At 49.7% G+C, this 14,110-nt stretch overlaps 1 protein-coding gene across 11 annotated transcripts in view; it reads right to left on the minus strand.

Moving 5' to 3' along the window:
* Nucleotides 1-14,110, minus strand: part of WIZ (WIZ zinc finger) — a 117,913-nt gene that overhangs the window by 23,697 nt on the left and 80,106 nt on the right. The gene's annotated exons all lie outside the window — the stretch shown is intronic.

Here is a 14,110-nt window from a genome sequence, read left to right on the forward strand (position 1 = left end):
GTCCCACGTTCAGCTGGACTCTGCAGGTAGAAAGGGCCTGTCCGATCACCTAGGGCCATATTGCTGTCCCTGTCCTTGACTGGAAAGGTTTACTGGGGAGCATGGCCAAGGGGGACTCACTGAGTGCTGGGAGCGTGCCAGAATGCCCAAGGGTTGGCTCAGCACAGGGCCTGGTGCACAACACATGGTGGAATGGTACGAGCTTCACCCAACACCCAGTCAGGCAAGCTCAGCCACCCAGATCATCATCCTTCAAGCCTTGGAGAACAGCACTAGCTCTCTACGAAAGGAAGCAACATATGAATTGAGGAACCACCAGCTATTCTCCAAGACATGCAACAACACTTTCCACTGCGCTCCAGTGACACAGGCCCCTCTTCCTTATTCTGGCCCCCAGAAGAAACTGTTCCTGTCAGCAAGGCACAAGGTGCCACCACTGCCCATGACGGAAGAGACCAGCAAAGCAACGGCAAAGCAAATGCTACCCCATCAGACCCCTACCTGCTACGTGTAGCCACAAGCCATTCCCCATGCTCCTATGTCAGTCTGTGCAATATGTCCCGATTAGCTGATTACAGGTCTGTACATCGAAAGAAGGCCACCAGCCTGTGTCAAAGCTCTGTCCCACCTGGCCTTGCTAGAAAGGGTGCAGGGATGTATGCAATGCCAGGATTTCACTGTGTGACTGCAGCCAGCAGCTGGCCTGAACTAAAACAAGGAGACCATGCCCTGACAAACAAGTGCCCCTCAAGAATGGACACCACTGAGATCAAGAGAGTTACTGGGGAGGGAAGGTGCAGGTGGCATCTCCTGTTGGTTCCAACTGATCTGAACTGCATCTAATCTCCAGGGGGCCATATCCTCACTACCGTCCTGGTTAGACAGGGCCCATAATGAAAAGAACCCATCTGTCCCATCTAATACCAACCCCTCTAGCATTCAATGACTAGGAGTCAAACTCCACAAGATCAGCAAGCGATTAACTGCAGCAATGTTTCCCCAGTGTGTTTGCTTCCTGCCTCTCGTATGCTTTAAGGCCAGAAAGGGCCAACTCCCGCTGGCATGACAACCTGGGCTGCACAGGTCAGGAAACTTCACCCTGAGGCTCCTGCATCTGGCTAGAGAGCACCTTTTCTGACCATGCTCAGGCTGAGGCGGATGGAGACTCCACTCAGTTGGTCCACGGCTGAAGATGATCAACTGTTAAAATATTATTTCTGTTTCTTCCTTGTCATCTGAATTTACTGAGCTTCAGCTTCCAGCCATTGGAACACTTTCTGCCCTTCTCTGCCAGGTTGCAAAGGCACTCTACTGTCTGAAGTCTTCTCATGAAGATACTTAGAGAAACAAAAAGCTCTTTACCTTCCAAGTAGAATCTCTCCAAAGCAATTCTAGGACCACAGTGCCCCAGCACCTCCCATCTCTAGGGGATGCTCCAAACACTTGATGGGACAGAGCAGGGCAGGGTGGTTATCTCCATTGGACAGATGGGGATTGAGACCTTGCCCAAGGTCGCACATGGAATCTGTGAGAACAGAGAGAGGAAGCCGGTCTATCGTGTCCTCACCACGGCACCAGCCCTTCCCCTTGGCGCACGTCGATTCAAAGTGAAGGTACAGAAAGGTCTCAAAGAAAGGTCCCCTACTCCTGTCTGGTTTCCTAAACACTGAGACACTTCTGAGTAACTCCTATTTAAAGAATAACAGGAGGCAGCCATCTTTACTAAGGGTGGCTTCCCCACCCCTTGCAAAGGCTGTAGGGAAATGGAGGCCATCTTGACAGTGGGCAGCCCATGGCTTTTCCTCAACTGCAAGAGATGGGAGGCGGCAGCCATTTTGAGGAAGGGCACACATTTGTCAGGAATGTGCAGAGCTCAGGAGGCTGCGACAAAGCTGTCAGAACGCACTTAGTCAGGAGCTGGCAGCTCTGCAGCCTGTGCCTTTTGAGAGCCGATAAAGCAAGCAAACTCACAACCCAGGGCTACAAGATGTGGGAGCTGGTGGCTTACATGGGTGCCCGCAATTTGCTGTTAAATCTTTAGCAAAGGCTTAATACTGACTGTTTCAGCGGAAAAGCTATGGAGGAGGGCATGAGGATATGCACTGCTGCTCTATGTCCACAGCAGTTGGCAAAACAGGAGGGGGCTTGGGGAGAGGATCAAGCAGAACCTCTGAAGAGCCTTGTAAAAGAGCAGGAACACGTTCCATGCCCTGGTGAAGTCCCTTGTTCTGTGGCCAGGGAAAGCCATGTTTTTTGTGGTTCTTTCATAGTGTCATAGTATCATAGTGCTTAGGGTTGGAAGGGACCTAAACAGACCATCAGGTCCAACCTCCTGCCCCGGGCAGGAACGAGTGCCTGGGTCATAACACCCCAGCCAAATATATATCCAGCCTCTTCTTGAAGACCCAGAAGGTAGGGGAGAGCACCACCTCACTTGGGAGTCCATTCCAGAGCCTGGCAGCCCTAACTGTAAAGTAATGCCTCCTGATGTCTCCTTTCCCTCCATCCTGTTAGCAGCAAGCAGCAAGGCACCTGTCCAGATCTACAGCGTCCACTGCTTGTGCAGTGGAACATGGCACACTGGATCTGGCAAGCATTCAGTTCAACACAGAGCATTGCACTTCAGGTCTCTGAAGTCTCCCACCAGGTCTAGCTGCAAGGATCCAGGAGAACTGAAATGCTGGGAACTGCAGACTGTTAGCCCTGTTGTTTCATTCAAGATGAAAACATTGAGTACTGGGACCTGTGCACCTTAAGAGCACCCACCTTAAGCAGCAATCCTGAACAACAAGAAAAGGAGAGCAGCTGCATTCTGGTCCAGCTGATGGCAATTGGGGGTTGCTCCAGGGTACACTAGAGCAAAGGTGTCCTTCCCTAGGCTGGATGCTCTTGCATTTCAGGGAAAGGAGAGAAGCAAGAACAGTTATCTTCTAGAAATGAGAAATGACTAATGCAAAGCACTGAAGCTATTCAGGAAGCGAGTGATGACTGGGAGTAGTTTAGGAGTGATCCGTTAGATGCTCCCAAAACCTCCAGAACTCTGCAATCACAAGAGCCTCCTTTGGTTAAAATAATCTCCATCAGGAGCAGAAGTGAAGGAAGCATTAATATTGCATAAAATGATGGGGAAAGGGAGACGCTGACAGAAAGGAGTTCAAATTATCAGGTTAGAAGCGAAGGCAGCTACTAAGGGAAGCTAAACAGATCAGTGAAAAATTTTGGTCAGTGGGGCACTTTGTTAAGTGTATCATGACAAATGATCTCTTATCAATAATGTATGTTTGATAATAAATAGGCATGGTAAAAATCACAATTCAGGGGTCAGGACAATTCAGTAAATATTTGTGTTCTACCTTTGGAAGGATGCAGGTATATATTTGTATCTAACCATGATACAAGCCTTCTGGCTCTATCAATAACTAAGGGTCAAAACCAGGAACTAAGCATTTTAAATCTCCAGACATGGATAACTTGTCCTTGAGAGCATTCAAAGAAAGAGCTGAGGCGCTTTTAGACCCATTTATGTTGGTTTCTAACCAATCATGGGATACTAAGGAAGCTCCAGAATGCTGGAAAAAAACCATTGGTGTGATGACAGTAATAAAAGAAGATACATCCAAGGACTTGGAAACTACAGGCTTGTCAGACTGATGTCAGTCCTGGGCAAAAACCATAGAAAGACTGGCCTGGGATGAAACTGGTAGAGCAAACACCCAACACAAAGCAATCAAAATAGACGATTGATTCTCCACCAGATCTGTGAGATCATTTTAAGGATGCTGCAAGGTGCTACGCAATATTCATAGATTTATAGATTGTAGGCTGGAAGGGACCTTGGAAGATCATCGGGTCCAGCCCCCTGCACCAAGCAGGAAAGATAACTGGGGGTCAGGTGACCACAGCAAGGTGGCAGTCCAGTCTCCTCTTGAAGATCCCCAGGGTAGGTGATTGCACCACCTCTGGAGGAAGCTTATTCCACAGTCTGGACACCCTAACTGTGAAGAAGTTTTTCCTAATGTTGAGCTTGAATCGATCTTCTAGGAGTTTGTGGCCATTACTCCTGGTTTTCCCCTCAGGTGTCCTGGTAAACAGTTGCTCACCGAGCCCTTGATGTACTCCCCTAGTGGGTTAACACAGTTAGGTGTGAAAACATCTACACATGATTCACAAGATCATTCCAGAGATTTCCTCTAAGAATCCTTAGTGTCAAAAATGCTTTGTCCTGTTGCAGTCTTTTAGAGTTCTTTGCAACAGTATAATTGCTCTAGTATTTTCCTGTAATCAAAAAATGAATGAAAGCTCAGAGCTGGCATTTTCCAAAGGGGACCTTGAGTCTAACGAGAGGGGTCTTTAATCAAAAAAGTTTGAGAACCACTAAAATAGACTGGGAAAGAGAATAGGTCTCAACAAGCACGCCTGATTGTTGTTGACAAACTTAACTGCACCAATATAATATACTCACAACTCCCATGAGTCATTTAGCTTGTGCACTCCAACATGGCATTCTGATAAAAATTAGCACTGGACCAAAAAATGCGGAGCCCAAAACTGCACACATTACTCTAGATGAGGCCTGAGCAGAGATGCGCTATCACCTCCTGTATCTTGCACCTAATACTTTTATTGATGCATACCATAACTGCATTTGCCTTTTATGCAGCTGCACCACACTACAGACTTACTGAGTCCTCAATCTACCAAGATGCCCAGATCATCCCACTACCATCCAGCCAGGGGTTGCTCATTTTGTATTTGTGTTTTTGATTATTCTTCCTGAGGTGCAGCACCTTGCATTTGCCAGCATTTATCATAGAATCACAGAGAAGTGGGGCAGGAAGGAACCTGCACATATCATCTAATCCAATCCCCTGCCTGAAGCAGGATCATTCCTATCCAAACCATTGCATACAAAACCATTTTCTAAACTATTAGCAAAACTACAGTCAACCCTGACACAACTCAAGGCATAACACCCTAACCTGTCACAGGGAAAGCAGGGAGACCATGGTGGCCAAAGTCATGCTGGTGCAAAGGCTGTTAATACATGCTTCAGAGATCCCAGGCAGAGGCTATGCCCCTGCTACAGAGGAAGGCAAAGACTGTCACAGCCTGTACCAGTCTGGCCACACAGTAAAATGCCTTCCTAACCCCAAATGCTGAGCAGAGAGGCAAGACCTTCTGGCCAGGAACCTCTGGGCTTGAGTCCCAGGAGGAACACTGGCACAGTCCAGTCACAATCCCCAGCCTTGGCTGAGGTTAATACTCAATGCCTCTGAGGAAGATGAAAGTCAAACATCAACCCCATTGCCATGTTATGGAAAATATCAAGGAGGATTCAAGAAGGTAGTATAACTGCTGGATATGGGATCAGGGAGCCCATTACTAGATGGTCTAACCCAAGGGTGTCAACCTCACCCTGTACTCCAGGCTGGATCTGAATGGTGCAGTCCTGGTAGGTTGGATCTTCAAAGCAAGCAGTGGAGATGGCAAGGCCAGAAGTGTAAGCAGTAGCTGAGTCGGGGCAGCAGCTGCAGCAGTGGAACAAATGGCCTCAGGGCAAATAGTGGCTGGCCATGTAGAAACAGGGTAAGTGGGGCTGAACTGACACAACCCTTGCTCTGCTGCCAATGGCCATGACCAACAGGGCCCCAGATTCTGTGGCAGGCCCAGTCTCCAAATTCTCTGGCCCATGAGGAGTCCTGCAAGCTAGACGAAGCAGCTACCGTGAGCAAGATCTGGCCTCTGGGCTGTACACGGAACACCTCTGATCTAACACATTACAAGACTACTACAGCCCTTGTGTTCATACCTGAAGTGATCAAGAAAAACTGGGAAAGAGTCAGAAAAGAGTTGCAGGAAAGATCTGTGTTCTGAAAAACCTGCCCTCTAGTGAAGGACTAAAAGTAGCGTGGTCTAGTTAGCTAATCAAGCAGATGGTTCAGTGCTCCTGACAATTATCTGTAGAGGGAGACTTTTGACAGCAAACTGCCCTTCAGTTTAGCAATTCAGCTAAGGGCTGAGACAAACTCAGACTAATATAAAAAATTTTTTTTTTTAAACAGTGAAGCAATTAACTACTAGAGCAACTGATGCAGGGCTGGGGACTTTCCACCACTTGCTGTACCCTGCTTGGAGCCACTAGGAGTGGAGGCCTTCTCAAGATCATCTGTTAACAAGAGAGGGCTCATCATATTACTAACACCTCCAAGACCTCCAGCCAATGGCAGGAGGAGAGCTTCAGTATAAGACTCTGCACACTGGGAAACAAGGCAGCCAAGAAGCTGCATTAGATTCAATTCCATCTCCTTAGTTTTCGTAGGCCTTGGAGGAAGTGCATTGCCTGGGACCAGACTGAGAGCTAATGGGCTCTTTGTGGCTGGTGCCAAATCCCAGAACTGCTGGGTGCTGGGAGTCCAAATCAGTGGAAGGAGGTTTCAGAGGGGAGTGGCACCATTGACAGAGGAGACAGCTGCCTCCTCTCATTCAGGGCTGCCATATGTGTATGCTGGCCATGAAAGGTCACTGCACACCATGTACCAGGGGAAGCTGGTATAGCAGTGCAGCTTGATGGCTCGCTGCACTCAGGATTAGCTTTTGGGCCCTCACAGAGGATAGGACACAGGCTCAGGGAGAGAAGGAGCAGAAAATGTTCCACTGCACATGAGGTATGGGAAACTGGGGCCAGAAAACAGCAACACAACAGCCATAAGCCTCACAAGAGTAGGTAAGCTAGGCCATGGCTAAGCCCGAACCTGCCCTCCAGGGTGAAGTGGGTGCTGGAGCTCAATCATGTATGCGTGAGGGCAGCTAAGGAGTGTCCTATCCAATCTTAGTGCTCTAGGGACACTGCTGCACACCTGATTACACTGCTGCACACCTGATGGACCCAGCTCTGATTTAACAGGATAAGCTGTGGAAGCAGCTGGTTGCTGCAGCTGTAGAGAGCACACAGGTGAAGCCTCACAGCAGGACAAGAGAGCCTGACACCAAGACTGCAGGCACAGCATGAATGGGAGGAGGCTTAGGAGAGATCTGGGAGGAATCAGGTTGGATTGGGCAGAGCCATCATGGAAAATGGTGGAGGCAGGTCAGGATGGAGCCTTTGGAGAGAGGAGGCAGGGTTGTCAGTGCACGCGCGCGCACGCACGCACGCACGCACTGCCAAGACTCACTTTTCTCAGGCTGATACTCCAGAGCCTGCAGAAGTGGGTCACCAAAGAAACACCCCTCACAGGGTTGAGAGACCCTCAACACAGGCTCCAGAGGAGCGGGCACACAGGGGGCTGGGGCAGGCACACACAGGAGTGACACTCCTTTAGCATAAGAGGCAGGTGAGCCATTGACGGAACCATGCTGAGAGTGCGCTGGCCAGAACAGGCCAGGACCCCCCATGGAGTCCAGTCAGAAACCCAGCAAGCAGAACAATGCTGAGAAAACATCCAGCTGCAGCAGCAGAATGGGACCCATGTCTGGCACCTTCCACAGGTGTGCAGCACTTGCACTCCACAGGTGGTGCCAACAAGGAAATCTGTGCACCTGCCTGGAGCCTCGGTCAGCGCTTCACGTTCCAGCCAAGGGTGACATTCACTCTCTCCCACTTTCACCAGCTATAATCGGGGTCTCTCACATATTATTCCACTCACATTTTGGATCTTAAAAACAATAGGGCAGCCTCAGCTTAGCTCTGAAAAGGCACGTGCTGCTGCAGAAGGTCCCTTTGCCTGGGCTGGTGCCGACATGCAGAAGGCAGGTTCAGCCTGGTGCAAGACTCTCTTCACCTAAGGACTTTCTCTGCACAGCGCAGGAGCTTCCTCCAAGCCCTCACTCCAGACCATGGTCAGCTCAATCTGGAACAGCTGCCACATCTCCTGAACACAGTTCTTTTTGCTGCTTGCCAGAAGCAGGGGCAGAATCTCACTTGGCTGCCTCTGCACTGACTATTCAAGCTGGCCACAAGCCAACAGAACGGTATAAATGCCCACTGGTTCCTGCTGGAGCACTGCAGGTCAGAGCAATACCCAGGAGAGTGGTGCTGGGGTGTTGCAGCCTGAGGGTAGCATGACACCCGCTTCCTCGTTTTCCTTACGATGAGCATCTTGGATCGTTTATACAAGGGCAGATCAGGAAGGTGTCAGCATATGTCTCTGGCACAACCAGCGAAGTCTTTAGAGCTGCAGCTGGGCTGTTCTTTGCATTCAGAGTCCATAAAGAAGGTGTAGAAATGGCCGCTCAATGGAAGGGAGAAGGGGGAGTGGGGGGAGGAATACAGTGCGAGTCTGTGCAGAACTGCAGCCTGCTCAGCTAGAGTGGTCCCCAAGACAGAGCAGGGAGAATGGCCTGGACTGGGAGGGCCACAGACCATGAGCAAATGGAAAGGATAAGCCATAGGTGGCTGAGCTGCCCTCCGCAGACCCAGCAGCAGAAGAGCATGTGTTCCTCCAGCTCCTTTCATCCTCAAAGTGCTTTATGAGCCGTGAGCAGAGATCCTGTTGCCTAGCACCCCGGCACGGTCCTGCCAGGTGGAACAGGGCACAATAGGGAAGCACAGGCTACAACGGCTGCTTGAAAGTCAAACAGGAAAAAGAATCTGGGAGGCTGAATGATTCCTCAGCTGGAATCCATCCAGGATGCTTGGGCTGCCACCCCAGGGAGAGGAGGGAAGGGTCTAGTCACCTTCCACAGCATAGAGTTGCTTCAGAGCCATGGGCAGTGCCCCAGAACCCATCCTGGATGCAGCTTTGCATCCTTCCATCCACATACTGGCTCTCGCTCTGATCATCTCTTGGATCCAAGGGGCTGAGGACTGACTGAGGATTTGGACATCCACTCTCTCATTTTTTTAAGTGACTGATAAGTAGCCTAGATTCCAAGGCTGGAAGAGACTGTTGCTCTGGCTTCCTTCACAGCACCAGCCAGAGAATTCCACCCCACATCAACCTGCGTCCCTTCTGGTTGGGCTGGCATAGAGCTCCGGACAGCTGGTTCTCTCTCAGTGATATTCCCTCTATTGCCATGTGTCCATCATGCCAACAAGCCAGAGAGGGGGTAGGAGAGCTCAGAAAAACCTCTGCTCCATAAAGGCCAAGTCTCCTCCAGAATCTGTGGCTGTCAGTGGATATCCTGGTTACAGCACCTCAGCCATATCAAAAATAGAAAACATAGCCATATTTATCCCGTTAGGCAAGATCTTTGTGGCCTATAAGCCTCTCTTGCCAGGTGAAGCTATGAAGTGAGGCTCACCTGGGATGGGAGAACGTTTAGTAGAAAAGCAAGACCAGATCCCCAGGGTGGAGAGGGTAGAGCAGAGCTGAGCTGAGCCCTCTCTACCCAGTGCTGCTTCCTCCTGATCAGACTCTGTGACAGCTGACACTGTCGCAGCAGCAGCAGCAAATTCACATGCAAGTGAAAGGACCATTAATGAAATGCTAAACAAAATGCACATCTTTCCATCTGCTCCTGAAGCAAAATGCTGCAGGCTCTGGCAAATGGAGCACATTCCAGAAACACAGGCCCTGCCACTAGGCGGAATTTGTGGGCCTGACAGCAGGCTTTTCTTAGCTATTAAGTGCTTTGAGAGAGACACCAGAAAGGATTCAGCAGTTTCACAATCAGCACCTTGGATTGGACAGGAAGGAAGCAGGAAGCGGTTGTGAGAGATCTGAGTGCAGGTGCTAATGCTCTGACAGTAGCCCAGAGGCAAGCTTAGCGCATCACGGGTAGTCAGTTCTATGGTTCCCACAGCAACTGCAACTCCCAAGAGGCCACACGAGTTAGTGGTTAGAAGCAGAGGAGGGGCCTTCATCTAATCCTGACTGCCACCAGTTCAGGGACATTTGGTAAATCACCTCACTGCTCCATGCCCTCTATGCCCCACCTGCTTAACAGGTGCCTCAGAGTGCTAAAGTCAGCCACATTATGGGCAGAAGTTCAACGCTACATAGCGTGATACAGCACACTGCCTGTACAAGGGAGCAGCTGTAGAAAGCACTTAATTTGCTGGCTTTGGGGGTTATAAAAGCAACACCAATGATTCCCAGCCAGGGTGCTGTTGTACCCTGGGGTGCCAGGAGCTCCTTTTAAGGGTGCCATGCAGTAACTGTACAATATTAGCACAGTTAGCACCTACATAGGATTCACAAGATCAACTGAGAGATTTCAAATAGAAATCCAAAGTGTCAAAACCATTCTGCCCCACTGTGGTCTGCCTGTGTTCCTTGCAACCAAAGAATTGCACTAGTATTTTTCTGTAGTCAAAAATAGCAAGTGAAAGGAAAAAGCTGGCATTTTATAAGAGACCCTTTGAGTCTAACGAAGGGGACCTGGAATCTAAAAAGGGTTGAGAACCACTAAGCTACACACTGCAGTGTTCTTTTAGCTTGTTTTGCCTGGACAAAATTACTTATCACTTGAGGAATTAGTGTAAAGTAGCAATCAGATGGAAGACAGACGTAAAGGAATTGTGTAGCCAGGAGAAGGGTTTACTTAACACCCCAGGCCCTGGAAGCAAAGCTCTCTCTTCAGTGGCACCTAAACCCCAATCTGGAACTCTGCTCTATACTCCTTTCTGGGACATGGAACAATCCCAGGGGAACATCATAAATGGGAAAACACACAGGAGTTAATTTAATTCCTCTCTAAACCAGCTTGGCTGAAACACACGTGCGCAGTTGCTTTTGCTCTTGACCTCGTCCTATTAGCATTTAATTGTTATGAGTATAGACAACTGTTAATAGCTCAGTTTAATTACAACCCGGTTCCTGCAAATGTACTCTGTGCACAAGATTTAACCATGGGGAAAGTTGGACAAGTCTGTTATTCCATTACTAAAAATCACCCGAGACCGAACCAGTTCCGACGCAGTGCGCTGAGCATCTAGGAGGAGCTATTTAAAAATTCATTTAGCCCCAAACTAATTACAAGATTTACTCAAATTCTCAGGGCACAATTTCCATATGCAAAGAGCGAGTGCCATGACTCGGGGAGAATGAGCTGCTCTTTTGCAGAACCCAGGGGATATCTTCGATTTCAGGGCCTCACTCACCCTGAACCCTGGAATGGGGACTAGTCCCCCTGTAATGGAGTGGGGTTGTACTAGTTATTGTACCCGTTTGGGGACCACAGCCTGGCCCTATTTTTAACTTCCCAGATTAACTCGTTTTCCTGAGACTCCCCTCCCCCAGCACATTATTGGGGTGGAGAGAACACAGAAGAAAGCTGGTGACATTTAAATCCAAGAGATGGATTTTAGAGGATTTTCCACACTCCTGCTCTGGTTTCAGAGCAACTGGGCCTGCCATTGGATTTTGCTGGCGGTCATATCACTTCACGCTCACTCTCTATTGACCATGGCTGTGCGGGAGCCAACAATCTGATCAGGGTTTAAATAAGAAATGAAAGAGGAGGAGATTCTGTTCCACGCGGCCTCTCGCCCTGCCCTAATCACTGGGAGGGATCTCGGCGCTGTCCAAGACAGGGAGACACTTCTGTACTGATTCTTCCTGATGAACACCTGAGTGCAGTTTTCTTTCAGTGCTTTGTGAAATTGGCTTTTTGGTAGCTTCTGATACATGTAAGGGGAATTGAATGGAATATCCCCAGCATGCAAAGGCCCCATGGGCTTTTTAACTTGTCCTGACTACAGCAGCAGCTTTCTTGAGCAAACCTGGAACGTTATGCTCTAAGTAGAGAGTGCTTCAGCAGGCACAGAGCAGGATATAGCCAAGTTGCTGGGAAGGCAGGAGATGCAACTTTCTGCAGAAAGACCCGTGCCTGATCACTGAGTCAGCCTGACCTGGGCCATGACAAACTGGCAGCACAGAAGCAGCACAAAGCAAATGGGAGTGTGGAAGCTTTGTAATTTCTTCTGGGTGCTGCTGTCCTCTGCAGTTGTTTCCCCTGAATAAAAGGGCAGAGGGTGTGTGATGTTCTCAGGGGTGCTGTACTCCGTGGCAAAGAGCCCAACAGGCATACAGAGTAAAACCAAGTCCTGAGACAGAGGCACTGGGCCTGGGCCACATGCTGAAGGGTGGTTTGTAAGGACAAAGACTATGTTGACAGCCAATCCACTCCTCTGACCAGGACACGTGGGCTGTTATCCTTCCTATGCCTGCTTGCCCTAACAAGGGTGGCTTGTATGTGAGAATGGGATCCTGAATCTGAGCAGTGTCCAGCCCATTTCCCTGAAGTCTCTCCTTGTCAAGAATGATCAGCCATAGAAAGGCTTCTGCTGCACCACTCTGCTGACTGCCGCACATTCCATTCTTTATACTTATTAATTCCAGGCCACAGGTACAAAGGGGCAGGGGTACCAAGTTCCCAAAAAGAACACCATCGACTTATGGTGAAGTTGAAGCCAGCACCTTGACAGGCCAGGCACATGGCTAAGCCACCATGTCAGCCAGAAACACCAACATTTCTAAGTCCCCCAAACTGCTTAAGAGCATGCATTTGATGTCCTTCTTGGCACTGTTTGTGATAAGCTGGTGGCTGGGACCTGAGCAGCAATAAGGCACAGGCACCAGACAGGCATCTGCAGCTTGATTTAACTTGCCATGTCAGTGTTTTGTACAACTCATCGATATTCATTATCACTGTCATCATCAAGCATCCTCCAAATACAGAAAGGAACCATGGAGCAGGTCTTTGGAGAAGCTGGGGCAGGGGAAAATTCTCACTCTGCTTTATTCTCTGCATTTCAAGGCTCTTCTTGGGCCACAGCAGTTTCCTGGGAATGCAACACCATTTTGTGTGCTGGGGTTGGTGGAAAGAGGGATGGCCTGTGTGCTGTTTGTGGCTGCCTCTGTTCCAGAACTGATGTGTGCATGTAAACAAAGCAAGTTACACATAGGACAGATCCAGGCCCAGTCGCACTGATTTCTCCCTTGCTAGAAAGCTGGCTGGCAAGGCCTCAGAATTCTGCAGAGGGCAGAATGGGGTGTCCAAAGAAGGGGTCATGGTACACTCAGCTTCTGTACTGAGGGGCACAGGAAAGTGGCTGGGGCAAGCTATCCACAGCCTGCATCTACTCCAGGCGATAAAGAGAAAGAAAGGTGGCTTTGGTGTTTGAGGCCCTGGACTGAGGCTAGGGAGATCTGGGTTCAACTCCTGGCTCTGCATGGACTCCCAGAAAGCCCATAGACATGTCATTCAGAGTTATTGCACCTCAGTTCCCCCAAGTGTAAAAACAGGGGTGACAATCATTGCCAGGCATATCAGGAGGATAAATGGTCAAGGAAAAGGAAGAAAAGGATAGCGCTGCCTTTCAGACAGGGGGTACTGGAAAGGAAAGGCAAGGCACATGCCTGGATCTGAGGAGCAGCCCAAGAGAAGCTGTCGTTCCTGCCCCCTCCCCCGCCTCGAGCCAGGATTAAAGTTACCACGCACAGCCCTGCTAATGCTCTAGCCCTTCCCTACATTCAGCTCCAGTCCCACATTCCCTGGTCACCAACCCATAGCACTGAAGAATCGAGTTTGTTTTCCAAATGGGGTGTGACTGAGCTCCTGCGACTGAGGCCCATGAAGCAGGGCCAGTCTACAGTACATGGGGTGCTGTATGGTGTTAGTTATAGGCCCGTCCCCCAGGGCTGGGTTGTCTCTAGGGAGGACAGGCAGCAGAGAGGTGACTATGCAGCTCCCTGGCCAGGGACCACGTCTTCTTTGTGTGGCAGAGAACTCTGCTGGTGTGTTACCAATGGAAGAGATACTGGAGGTGCTGGACAAGTTCCAACGGCTGCATCGTTGCCCTCCCCTTCTCCTCAGCCAGGCTCTGCCCAGTGAGAAACAAACAGGGCCATGTCACCCTCCAGGGCTGCAGGCACCAGTCAGTGACAGATGTAGCACTCCCAGGCAGAAGTCTGGTCTTTTTAACAGCAAAAACAAGCCAAAACAAAACAGAAAAACCCCTTCCCCTTCAGCCACAGCTGGCAGCCCACAGGAGCTGTCCTAAAGGTGGCCGCGCTAAAGCGAAAGCTGGCTCTTATCTCCTGTTCTGCCATCACAGCTCTGCTTGCTTGCGACAGCCAGTGTCAGGTTTCACTGGCACAGTACAGGCTGCGTGGAAGGTGAGATGGAGGAACAAGGCACCGTTGGAGACTAACAAGGGACCCAATCC

Source organism: Alligator mississippiensis, chromosome 8 (assembly GCF_030867095.1).
Source record: "Alligator mississippiensis isolate rAllMis1 chromosome 8, rAllMis1, whole genome shotgun sequence".
Lineage (NCBI taxonomy): Eukaryota > Metazoa > Chordata > Crocodylia > Alligatoridae > Alligator > Alligator mississippiensis.